Consider the following 12,542-nt stretch of genomic DNA (forward strand, 5'->3'; position numbering starts at 1 on the left):
TTACATGGTAACATCTCTGTTGCTGCAGCTTCTTTTTGGTTAATACACACAGGTTGTATTGGCTCTGAAGAAACACAGCCCAGAGCAACCTTTTCTTCCCTAGTAGAACTTGCCCTGTGGGAGCCAGCTTCTGAATCAGCAGACAGTTGGCTATGTTCCATATTTGCCCTCCGCGCTAAAATCAGTAGTTTGTTGGAGGAAATACAGGTGCTTACACTCCAATTAATACAGCAAAACTGGGATCCTGGCTGGTATCTTGAGAGCCTGGGAGACCTACCCTTTCCAGTGACTATGATTCTGGACCCCTCTCCTCGTGGACATATGGTGGAGCATATGGATGGCCCTGAGATGCACTAGATTCTGTTGGAATGCTGCATGCTGTCGGCACGTATGTACTCATCGTTTTACTTATCAGACGATCTGAGTCCAGATTCCCAGCTCCACTAGGATGGCTGAGTTGAATTTGTCACCCTGATACCTCCAACTGTGGTCTTCAGCTGAATTAGCAGTTGGTGGTAGGAGTAAATGGGCTGTTAGTAACAATTTACCCTAGCTGCGCTGTTGGAGTTTGTCATATCCACCGAGAGAATCTGCATATTCTCTTCATGTGTTGTTTTGAAATCAGGTGTAACTTGTGAAAGGATGAATTCTCCAGAACCATTATGGATTTATCTGTTTATCATGGCTTTAATTATTCTGCTACTTACACAAGGTAGAAGGGTGTCTTCACAAAACCAGAATTCAAGTTTATCATTGTAAAGTTCACAAGTAAGGTTCAGTACAGGGATTATCTTGAAAGATGAACTCAGTCCTCACAATCCAAAGGCCACTGTAATGTATGCAAATACTTTGCCCGATGCCAAAGATGTACTTTCTTATGTCTTCTTCAATCCATGTGGACTCACCCTGTTTTTCCATGTTTTTCACATTTATCATTCCTGAGAAAGGCACTGACTTAGTAGAATACTTGGGCTCATGCTTAATTTTAAGTATTCGCATAAGCTTTGCTCATTTGCCTCAAGCGCATTGCCTCAGTTGCATGAATTAGGTAGACAGGCAGGGTCTGGGTAAGGTGTTCCATATTGCATGCCGTAGCTGCAGAGAAGATCTATAATGCCAACAGCACAGGAGACGATCAGGCGGTACCCTGAAAGACAGCCCATCATGGCAACAGTTGGTTTAAGGACGCAAGACTGGAAAGGGTTGTAGGAATTTCTATCCAAAACCTTGTTTGAACTGAATGGTGAGGTAAATTGAGCGCCAAAACGTACAGAGAAAAATTTGTTACCACTGGGGAAAGACTAAATCAGTTCTAGGGTTGTGTCATGTTTCTTACCTTTTTAAGGTGGGTAGGGTCACTTGCTAACTTAAGGCTACCTGTGTGTTTGTGTGTCCTTATATACATTTAATGAATAGAAACAAATTCCAGCGTACAGCTAAAGCTTAAATACACTTGTATGTGCTTTGTTGAATCTCAGCAACTAGTCTATCATCCTTAGAGAGGCAGTTCCTGCTGAACGGTTTCCCTGCTGTCACTGATGTTAATGCCAGAATACTGTGGAGAATTTAGCTCCCAGAGTGCTGCATTACAGTGTCTTTGCTCCAAGGAGAATGATCTCCCTGTATCACTTTATAGTTCTTTCTCAGTTTTTCTACACAATGTTACCCAAGTTAATGACAGATGGAGCTGAGTTGTCTTTCTTACCGTTGAAGCTGCATGGAGGCACTCCTGTGTTCAGTCTCAGTTCAGACATCGGTTCTTATGCTGCTTGCACGGAGCCCTTGGCACGTGTTAGTACCTGCTGTGAGGGGACTCTGTGTTACCAGATCCCAAAGCTGTGCAAGGACCTAACACGACACAAGACTCCCAGTGGTGACATTTCACCACGTGGGAATAATTCACTGTCATTACAAGTTATTTTACCCTCCAACTTTGAAATGGGATTTTTTTCTTCACTGTAAAGTTGTGCTTATCTTCTAGGATGGTCTGAGTGAATCTCGCTGGACTGGGAAGATTTATCTTCTCACATAGACTGGTATTGAGTTATCAGCACTGGAAGACTGTAGCATATCGTGCTCTCTGGCTGAGGTTTCTTGGCACAGTTGCTACTCCTTGGTAAACACTGTAACATATGTGTTATAATTAACTCGCGTGGTACTGATAACAGCACCGATAGGGAAAGTGTTCAGCAAATAGTGGTTTCCCTGCGTATTTGACTTCAGCGTAGTCAGCAGAGTTTTTCCCAGGAGTTCAGATTAAGGCTCTGAGATATTTTGCAGCTGTAGCCTCCATGGGTGACCTCCCTGTGTGCCCCAATGAGATCTCCATCCAGAGGAACCTTTAAAAACTCTGGCTGTTCACAGCAGCCCTGTTTACAAACGCATGTGAAGAGCTTTGCAGTGCTAGCAGTGTGCCAGGGTGGCAGCTAATTAATCCTGCACTGGGACCATCTATGTATTAACTCAGTGCCAGAAACAATTCTCAAGTAACATTTTAGAGTTGATACTGCTCTCTGAAGGCAAAAGAATTCAAAGATTTAGCTGACACACTTTGTCCTTTCCCTAAACCTTGCTATTGCACCCAAGGATTACCTAATGCATTAGTTAAAAGTTCAGACAAGAATGCCAAACAACATTTTAGACTAAGAAAAACACAGCCTCTCAAAGATTCCCAATTTCAAGTAGCACTTCTGCTTAATAACACTCCTACTATGCCCCAAGTCATATGTCTGTCTTTCAGCCTATTTGTGAGCCAACTCCTTCTGGGTTGCAAGTAGCGATCGCTGTCTCCTCTCTCATCACGGCGCAGCCCCAGAGCAAAGCTTTACCTTTGCATTTCAAACTTGTAAAAAGGCAGAAGGTTGTTAAGTGGGAATGTGATAACATTACTGTAAATTCAGCAAGGATTTTGCTTTCTCTCAAAACAGCTGAACCTACTCATAACATTTACCAGGGGGATCATTTGGGGCAGAGGACAGAGCACTTGGCTGGGGGCCAGAAGCGCTGAGTCCTGGTTCTGCTCTGTCGCTCACACGTTGGATGCCGTCACAAATGACATCTGATGGCACATTGCACTTGTCTCTTTCTTTTTCTTGTTTGTATTAGGAATATGCACAGGGGGAGTGGGGGCAGAGGACAGGGGATGACAGGAATTCTTGCAAACGTTACATTTGTACATTAGTCATAGCATTGACAGCAATCTTTATGGTAGCAGACTCTCCTTTTAAAATATTCTTAATTATATGCCTGACTCCAAAAGTGTTACTAAGTCTTTAAATATTCAGGCTTTCTTGGCTGCAGGAAGTGGTCAGGTTGTTATATGAGACACTTCAGATTAAAAACAAATAAAATTTCCAAGTCTGTTAAAGAAATTTAAAAAAAGAAAAAGAGATCACTCCTGTCTTTTAAATCAAATACCCGTTTAAGTAGCTTCTTAAATCTTTATCTTAGTCCTTTAATTTTCTTGCATTTTTCTCTCTCAAAAAACATATAAAGCCATTATCCCTGGGCTCAAACATTTCATTTTCATTAAATACTATACAGTAGAAATGCAGACTTCAAGTAAGGTCTGTAAGTTTGCACCTTCGTAAAAGGAAAGAAAGTGAGAACGTATAAACTGTTTATTTTTCCATTTGCAATCTACAACTTTTTCTGTATGCAATCTGTAATCTAAAATATTTCATACACTGAAAAATAATTACTCGGATTGTCATTGGGGAAAGTATTACATAGAGGGAAAAATAGGGTTCATGCACTGGGCTCAGTGCTAAAGAATCAATAGATAATGAATACTGCTACGGTAAGTGTAATTCCCTTTGAGCATCCAAGTCAGGTCCTAGGTAACCTACTATGCAAAATTTCTTCATCCTTTTCCAAAAGGCAAACTAGACGGCTTTTGTTCTATACAGTAAGCCCTCTTCAGCATGCTATCTAAAACCCTCTCCTGAGGGAGAAATCCTTGCCCTATTCAATTCACAGCGGACAGGATTTCAGCTTTTGTATTTGGATTCAAAGCAGTGGGGAATTACCTAAAGAAAATGCTAGAATGCAGGGCATTCTCATTTGTTAAGCCCATTGATCTATTGGCTTGTAAAACAGCTGTTTCTGGCGATACTGGTCCATCTTCTAATGGCTTTTTTTTGTGTGGCTTTTGCAGACTGCTGAGGAGAGCAGTTCTCATTTCCTCCTGTTGTTTTTGGATATCGAAAAAAGCTCTGAAATGTGAACCAAAAAGTTTTTACTCTCTAAAAACAAATATACATGATATACTTTTATCTTTTCCGTTAGATACTGGACTCAGCTCATCTTTCAGCAGTCATGAGACTGAGATCTTGACCTCTTCCACATTGGTGGTATTATATAAAATCTGGGAATAATAATTTTTCTAATTGAAGGTAATTGGCGTAAGAGGGGAGATTTTAGAATTAAGGCTTGTTGGAACAAGTCACCTAGTGGCAGATTCTCTTTTCTTGAAAGGCGTCTTATCAAGGCAAAATAGCTTTCTCCCTGTGATGCTGCTACTAAAGCAGAAGTCAGGATCTGATGCAGGAAGTACTGCTTCAGATTCTTCGTTAGGAAAAATTCTCATTTCCTTGGAAGTTTCCTTTCCAAGTAACACAGATATGAGAAGTGCCTTGATCCCCCACTTTCTTCCTGGAGGCTACTAATCATTTGGGGCTTGAACTCCATGAAGTTGTGCACCAGCATGCTGCATGTTTTTCTAAATAGGTAGTATTTCCTCGAACTATTGCCTGGTGTTAATTTGTGCTGATTAAAAAAAAAACCCAACAAAATTACCAAATGGAAACGCCCACTCACTCAATAGTAAGGGAAACTTGTTCTGTTACATACCTCACAATGAGGATATAAGGAAAATCAGTATGTTTATTAGATGCCACCATCAACATGTACAATACAAAGTGGTCAGTCATTGTTTCCCAGCATAAATCAATCTGCAAATTAACTATTGACATAAAAGTGCCTAAAACCAAACTTGAAAAGCCAAAGATCCCACTCTGACCGGGCAGCTTGTAAAGAAATGAAATATGTAAGGTGAGGAGGAATTTTACAAATACTCCCTTCTCTGAAACTGTTGATTCCATCAGCTGGAGTTCAGCCACTTGCTTCCAGCAGTGGGAGTTGCAAACCTGACTACAGCAAGTAGGGAGCTCCTGGTTGCTGATAGCTGGCATCATCCCCTAAATGTCACTGAGGCAAAACTCTTCTCCCTCACACTGGTGTAAAACTGACATAACAGCCCAGCACAGTGTGTGCCCTGCTCTCCCCATCTCAGGATGTGGATCCTGCGAATAGAGGGTGGGTTTCCAGGTGGTTTGCGTTGGCGTGAAGGCATAGGGTCTAGTTGCAAATTTGTATTTGCAGATGTGTCCAGCTCTCTAGCTGAAAGTGGAACTAGCCCCTTGGAGCATGCTAGCACTGGGACCAGAATCGCTGCTGCTGCCAGCATTGCACATCAGCTCTGCCTGGATTATAAAGCTGATTCCACCAGAGATTTCTCTGGTTTTGATACCGTCCTGGTTCCAGCTGAGAAAGAGTTCATTTTCTTTCTAGTGATTGCTTTGAAAGAAATGTCAATAATGCATATTGTTTTAGTTGTTGCTAGGCGATGTTTATACTTTTCAAGGACTCTTTTCAGCATCCCATAGAAGCTGAGAAGGAGCATAGGAAGAACAACAGAATGGCAAATGGAATATTCCGTACCATAGATGTCATGCTCGGTATATGAAGGAAGGTTAGCCAGGGGGTGGGAACTCGCAATCAGTGCTCTGGAAGGTACCAGTTTGCCAGGTGGTGAGTGACTTGTGTCACTGTTATTTTCCTTTTCTGTTATTGTTCTATTAAACTGTCTTTATCTCAACCCATGAAGTCTTTTCCTTTCCCTTTCCCCTCCTTTTCTCCCTCTTCTCCCTGCCCTTCTGAGGGAAGAGGGAGAACTGCGTGAGCATCCGTGTGGTCGTAGCTGCTGGCTGGGGTTAAACCATGGCAGGGACTAAGAACATTCTTCTCTTCTGTGCTCTCAGACTGACTTGGAATCAGCAGCCAGCCTAAGGCTCCTCTCAAAGGTGCAACGACTTAGAAAACTCAATTAAAGAAATGAAAGCATTTACTACAAAACAATGAAATAATAATAATCTTCCAATGAAAATCCCCTTGAAATAAGAACATCAACATAAGGAAAAAACGTTTTAAAAAACAGATGTCGATATGAAACATTACTTTGTCAAGTAGAGAAAATGCAGACCTTGGATAAAAATGAGAGATATCCCCATTTTCAGAGAGGGAATTAAAGGCACAGAAAAATTAAAAACAATGCCATAAGGCAAACGCATACATTAATTTTGCTAATGAGAGCGCTCTTTCTCACACTGAGCTGACAATTTAATTTCTACTTAGTTTCTCAGCAAGGGAACTGATGTACCAAACAGAATTAAAAACTACATAGCAGATCTCTGTCTCTCTTCAATGCTGTTAAAGTGTTCTGTAGCTCTCCGTTATATACTTTACTTTCCTGAAGCATTTTTTTCCTTTGAAAAACCCCTGGTACTAGGGTTTTTTAAATCATCTCTAGTCTTTTACAAAGTATTTACACAGCTAGTGACCCAAGCCCTCTATCCCTCTGGCATTATTACGGCACAACGTGTGCATCCCATGATCTGAGTTTCAGCCTTTTCCACCTCTGCCAGAGAGTTCTGTATTGAGTGGTGTGCAAGAGACACATTCTGCTGCAGCACCGGAGGAATTTCAAGGCACAAGAGCTGTTGACCCCCAGCAGTGCTTGTGCATGGTCAAAACGTGTACCACTGCGGACTGGAGGCAGTACTTGAGCAGGGGGACTGAACTGAATAGAAACCCCCCGTCAGCAGAAAGTCACTCTGCTGGTGGTTAATGGCTGCTATAGGTTGTAGCTGATGTGAAGGAAGGTGGAAGGTATGATGTAAACTGGCTATGGCAGAGCTAAGGGAGAGCATGATCATGGGAATATGGAGCGGGTCATAAAGCAGGTAGTCACTCAAATATGGAATCTGGAGTATTCCTTTAGAAATCTTTATGTTTTCTGGAGCCCTGTGAAACATGATGCATATGGAGTTGTCTGACAGGTGAGGCTGGGCAATGACTTGAAGAGATTTCTTCCTCCAGCCTATATATTTTAAGTAAATTAGATTCAGTTTAGCAACTATGAGTTTCTAAAGGGCAAAGGAAGGGATTGATTTGGTCTCATTTATGTAAGTATTGTTGTGGTTAGTCTGCACCGATCCTGTCCGGGCAAGTGATGCGCCAGAACTGAGTAATGTAGTGTCTGGAGTGCTGCTCCCTTATAGTGACTGATGAATTATGATACCATGAGAAAAATTAAATTTATGTAATAAAAATGACTTCTGACTGTTAAGTGAATTTTTCCTGTGAAGATAAGATAAAGAAGAGAGGAGTGAATTACGACTCCAGAGGATATATTTCTATTGCTTGGACGCTGCCTAGCATTAGTGCAGTTGTCACACTGCGATCTTACTGCCCTCACCTGTGGAAAAGCGAGAACATGATAGCTGGCAAAGGAAAGCCTGACATAAAACATTTTTGGCACTTTAATTAGCCTTCTTGAGTGCTTTTTAGCTATAGGTTGTTAACTCTTTTCTAGATACTGTCATGCAGCAGCAAAATGTTTATTTTATCAAGGAAATAAACTGTTCAGCCAGGAGCCGACATCTCTCCCTCTCTCTCTCTCTAATGGTACTGTCTTCACATTTCCTTGGGCTTTGGGAGACTGCCTCTCAATTCTTGCTCTGAATCTTGGATAGGACCCCTGCAAATTCAACTCTTCCCTGGGAAAAATATACAAATATATGTATCTTTTTTTTTTTTTTTTACTCTGAATAGTACCCTGAAACTGAGGTTATTGAAGTGACACTTGGAGCTGATAAAATAAGACTGTTTTATCTCTGCTGGCAATACCTTCTTTGAGGTGAACTTGCCTTTCTAGTCATTCATGTTCAGTAATATTACTGTGGCACTTTTTTTTTTTTTTCCTCTCTTTCCTAAGTATAAATAAGGACTTCCCCTTTCTTGCATTTCTTATCAGGAATGCAGCACTGCCAGCATCATGAAATGTTCCGGCGTTTGAATTGCAGGCTTGTACTTGCCTGTCTCCATTCGAGATTTTTCAGTCTTTTGGTAAAAAAAACTGAGGCTCTTGGAGTGAAATATAACAGACTCAAACAGGCAAGATTTAAATGACATCTTTAAATTTCCAATGCCAGGACTGAAGTGCTACGCACACCTTATTTGACTCGTCATGCAAAGGTGCATGGGCACTCACAGGAAACTCTGAACCCCAGATGTGATCCAAATAGTTAAAACTGCCCCTCGCTCAGAGAGTCAGTGCCGGGCCTATGCTCTGCCTAGGTGTAACTTAGGCTCTGTTTTGGAGACTTGGATGATAGGTCTCACATTGCCATTTCTTTTTTTTGTACACTTGTCACTATGACTGGCAGCTTTACAGGAATTTATCCACCTGTCATCTGCATGGAGTCAGTCGACGGCTCTTTTTTTGGATTTATAATGCAGGTAGTGCAGGATCTCCAGCTCCTCAGAACAGGTATTAATACCAGCACTGCCTACAACACAAATCTCCCAGGACAATTCTGGGACCTTTGGCCCTTTTTTCCTCTGAGAACTTTGAAAAAATGGACTTTGGTCTTCCCTGGATTGGAACCAGGTTTCAAAACAAAGGAAAATGTAATTCTTACTAACCTTGGTTTTCAGCCAGGTTTAATCCTGGCTTGAATTACGTGTTACCTGTCTTTTCCGTCGCCCATTTCTAAATCTAACAAGGAGATGATCAGCAGGTTTACCTCCGAGAAGCGATCTGTCAAGGGTGCAAGTGCTGCTGAGAGTAGGGACATTGGTTTTCTGTTGTTGGCAGCAAGTATTTGTTGCAGCAGTGGGTGGAGGCAGCACTAAAGGCAGGCTGTCTTGTTTCAAAGAGCTTTCTCAGAAAAGGTGTATATGTTCTTTAGAACAACAAAGTAAAACATGAGCAGCTGCTTTTAAAATATCACACTTGTTGCGAGCGCTTGCAAACTTCCTAGTAATTCCTCAGGAACTTTGTCTAAAGTCCTAACTACGTAGTGGAGCCTGATCCATCTCTTACTGTACTGCATGCCTGGACAATTCCCCCCGCATCTACCTGACAGAAGATGACAGTGGATGAATTTCATCAAAGACCCCCTTTTTTTATTCGAGAGTTGAATTTTAGGAAGAAATTTCCCAGAGGTCTGAGTGTTTCACACAACCCTGGCCTCATCACTGTGAAAGTACAGCAAAGCCAAAACAGGAAAAAAGGCGGCACAACCTTTACAAGGGGTTCTTTCTTTCTCACCTCAAAGGGCATTTAAAATAACAGGATTAGTGTCAGATTTTTAATTATAAGATATAAAAAAAATTAATCCCAGTGTAATTGTTTCTAATGTGCCTAATGCACTCTCAAACAAAAAAAAAATAACGAGTTGCCTATGGAGAGCTCCTACCTATGGAGAGTTTGCTGACTCTGGAGCAGCCAGGGGTTTCATTTCATGAACAAAAATGAATGAATATCTGGAAATGTGGAACATCTGTAGTGGCCATGGGAGTAGAAATCATATTGTTCATTGGGTAATATTTCTAGGAAATAAATTCATGAAAGGCATGCATGAAATTTGCCATACACCTTAAATATCTCAGCTGGGATTTGTGAAAGCGCTATTGAACTTTAGTAGGACCTCTGCTCTCAAAATGCTTGGACACAATTCTGTCCCCAAAGGATATCCATTCCTCTGGTGGTCTGGGGAAGGGTAACTGGTCAGCACTCACAGGTTTATTTCCAGACCAGTGCAGAAGCCACAGATATTTTCTTAACACCTCTCTCACTTTTTTATTTGCAGCTATAAATAACTGCAGATATGAATCTAGATTCAGCTGGGTGTTCAGATGCTGAGAAGAGATCCAACTGAACGTCCCTGAAAAGTGCAGTCCCAGGGAAAAAGTTTCTTCAAAGATTTCTTTTTCAGCATTTTGCTCCATGCATAACTGGAAGTTACACCCTGGGCAGATAATGTCCACTCCACTTCTTTTATAAAGTGCATTCTTTTGTAAGGTTTCGGTTTTGTTGCTATCCATTTCATAGAGATCATTTGTTACCGATTTTCATAGATTATCTTTTTCATTTAGGAAATAAGAGTCATCATTCAGTCTGCTTTCAGTCATATCATCAGATTATTTCAATCTAATGCATCTTTTGGTGGAAAATAAGTAAATCGGTAACATTTGAAAATATCAGTAAAGTGAAGTTCATGGAACTCCTTCAGGCTGAAGTTCTCCTGCGAACATTGTAGCTGTGAATACCAAGGGTCAACACATACATGCAGGGTACTTACTTCTGTGTAGGTACTTACTTCTGTGGCAGCCCACTTGATATCTCCTTTCTGTTCCTGCAAGAAGTGTGAAAATCCAGTTCTATACTGATGTGCTGATGAACATCTTCCCCTTACAGGCGCAAGGCATGCAGCTAAAGGTTGTCTTAGTTGATATAACCAGTATCCTAAATTCCCAGCGAATGTGGTATCTCTCAATCACAAGACGTTTCTGAAGAGCGTGTGATCCTACTTAGATGGGATGGCTGTAATTTTAAAGTGTACAGGAATAAGGTGCAGAATGTAAAAATGGTTGAAACTCAGCTGTGGACTACGCTATGGTGTTAAATGACAGGAAATAAATCATGCTCCATATCAGTAAATCTATATTACCAAACAAAAAACAATGTTTTGATGCCTGCTGTGAAGAAAGAGGATGTTTAATTTATGGGGATGGTTAAGTGAATCAGTTTAATGCAATCAAAACAGAGTAGGAAGGAAGGAAGTGCAGGAAAATCCCTGTCTTTCAAAGATATCACCAACCCAAGTTTAGTACATTTTAAAATAGAAGGATTCAAATAAAGTATTGATTTGCACAGAAGAATTAAAGGGTACTCTGGTTTTCAGCTCTAAAGAGAGACCAGCTGTTGTTTGACTTTTATAAATGTGCTGTGATTTCCAAAGAATCAGATGTCAAAGGTTTGTTGCCATTTATGTTAAGTTAGAAACTGAGTGGGACTTCAAATGGCAGAGGAGCTTCTAGATCTAAATTGATCTTTGACTGAATGGGAAACAGTTAAATTGATTCATGTTATCAAAAATAGTATTTTTTTTCCCAGCAAGATTCCATCTGTAATGGTTAGACAACAATACATATATTAAGAGATCAAGTGACTGAGTTCCTTTTTCCTCTAAATATGTGCTAATGAGAGTGCAAGCTGAACCGTAAGTCATTAAAGGCCATTTCCTCATTATTGCTTATCAAAATTAACATCCAGTGACCTGTAAATTATTCACTAATTCCTTCCCTTCCTCCTCATGAACAATTCGTTTTCGCTTCTGTTCTTGCACTTCTTGCACAGCGTAGAATGCCAGTATTGAGCTATGACACTGGTGAAGCGATTCCAGGGGCTGCCCTCAGACTTGCTTGCCTTGTCACATCTAATGAGAGTACGCTGGCACTTGCTGAGACCTACGGTCCGCAAGGTCCGAGCACCACTTTGTAAACAAGCCTGCTCAAGACATGAAATAGATGCTCCCGGGGCAGCATCATGCTGGTTTTGCAAATTTGTCTGTTGATAGAAGGATGAAAGGGTTAATTAAAAGTGGATAGATTATATCCAAAGTCCCCCCAGAGTGAGGACATAAATGGAATAGGAAGTGGCCGCCAGTATTCCGGGGTTGTCCCTGTAGCTGTTCTTGGGCCAGGCACTAGGTCATCTGAAGTGCTAGACTTAGAAAGAAAGGAGCAAGCAGGATTCAGAACTTGTTTTAAAGAAAAGTATTTTATATTTTTTTTAATTCATCTTAAGTTCTACCTTCCAAGTTGTTATTCAGCAAGAAGCTGTTCCTCATCTAAACCTGATGATTCTTCTCCTCCTGTTCTTCAAAGAACTTGAGTTCATATTTATTTATCCTGTGCTGTTGTTTTGAGTTGTTCCTGAGGTTTCATTCTGGTGATTACAGCATGTTTGTTTGATTTGGCTGTACAATATTAAATATATCCCTCTGGAGGAACAATATGTTTTCTTGTTGGCAAAGATTTTTTTTTCCTTTTAGAATTCATCATTTTTGTGTGGTTAATGCTTATTAGCTGTAAAGTGCCAGGTTTGTTCAAGAAACTTAAGAAAACCTTGGAACAGCATGGTTCCAGCTATAAAGGGCATATAGGGATAACACAGAATAACTGCCTAGAAAGGAAGAAAAGTTTAAGTGTGATCAGAAATTAGTGTTAAAAACAGGTCTTTGAACAACACTGTTAGAGTTTATTGATCAAGGACGTTAGAGGACATTGGAGATCACCCAAGTTCAAAGTTAATATTAGCAAGGGGTTTGATATTGGAAACAGAAGTGTGTGTGAAAGAGGGGGATAAGGGGAAAGAGTTGCAAATTCCCTTTTTCTTCATATAGGGGATTGAG

The 12,542-nt window shown here is 40.8% G+C and overlaps 1 protein-coding gene across 12 annotated transcripts in view; it reads left to right on the plus strand.

Annotated features, from left to right (window-relative positions):
* Positions 1-12,542, plus strand: part of KALRN (kalirin RhoGEF kinase) — a 522,320-nt gene that overhangs the window by 382,363 nt on the left and 127,415 nt on the right. The gene's annotated exons all lie outside the window — the stretch shown is intronic.

Source organism: Larus michahellis, chromosome 7, assembly GCF_964199755.1.
Source record: "Larus michahellis chromosome 7, bLarMic1.1, whole genome shotgun sequence".
Taxonomy (NCBI): Eukaryota; Metazoa; Chordata; class Aves; order Charadriiformes; family Laridae; genus Larus; species Larus michahellis.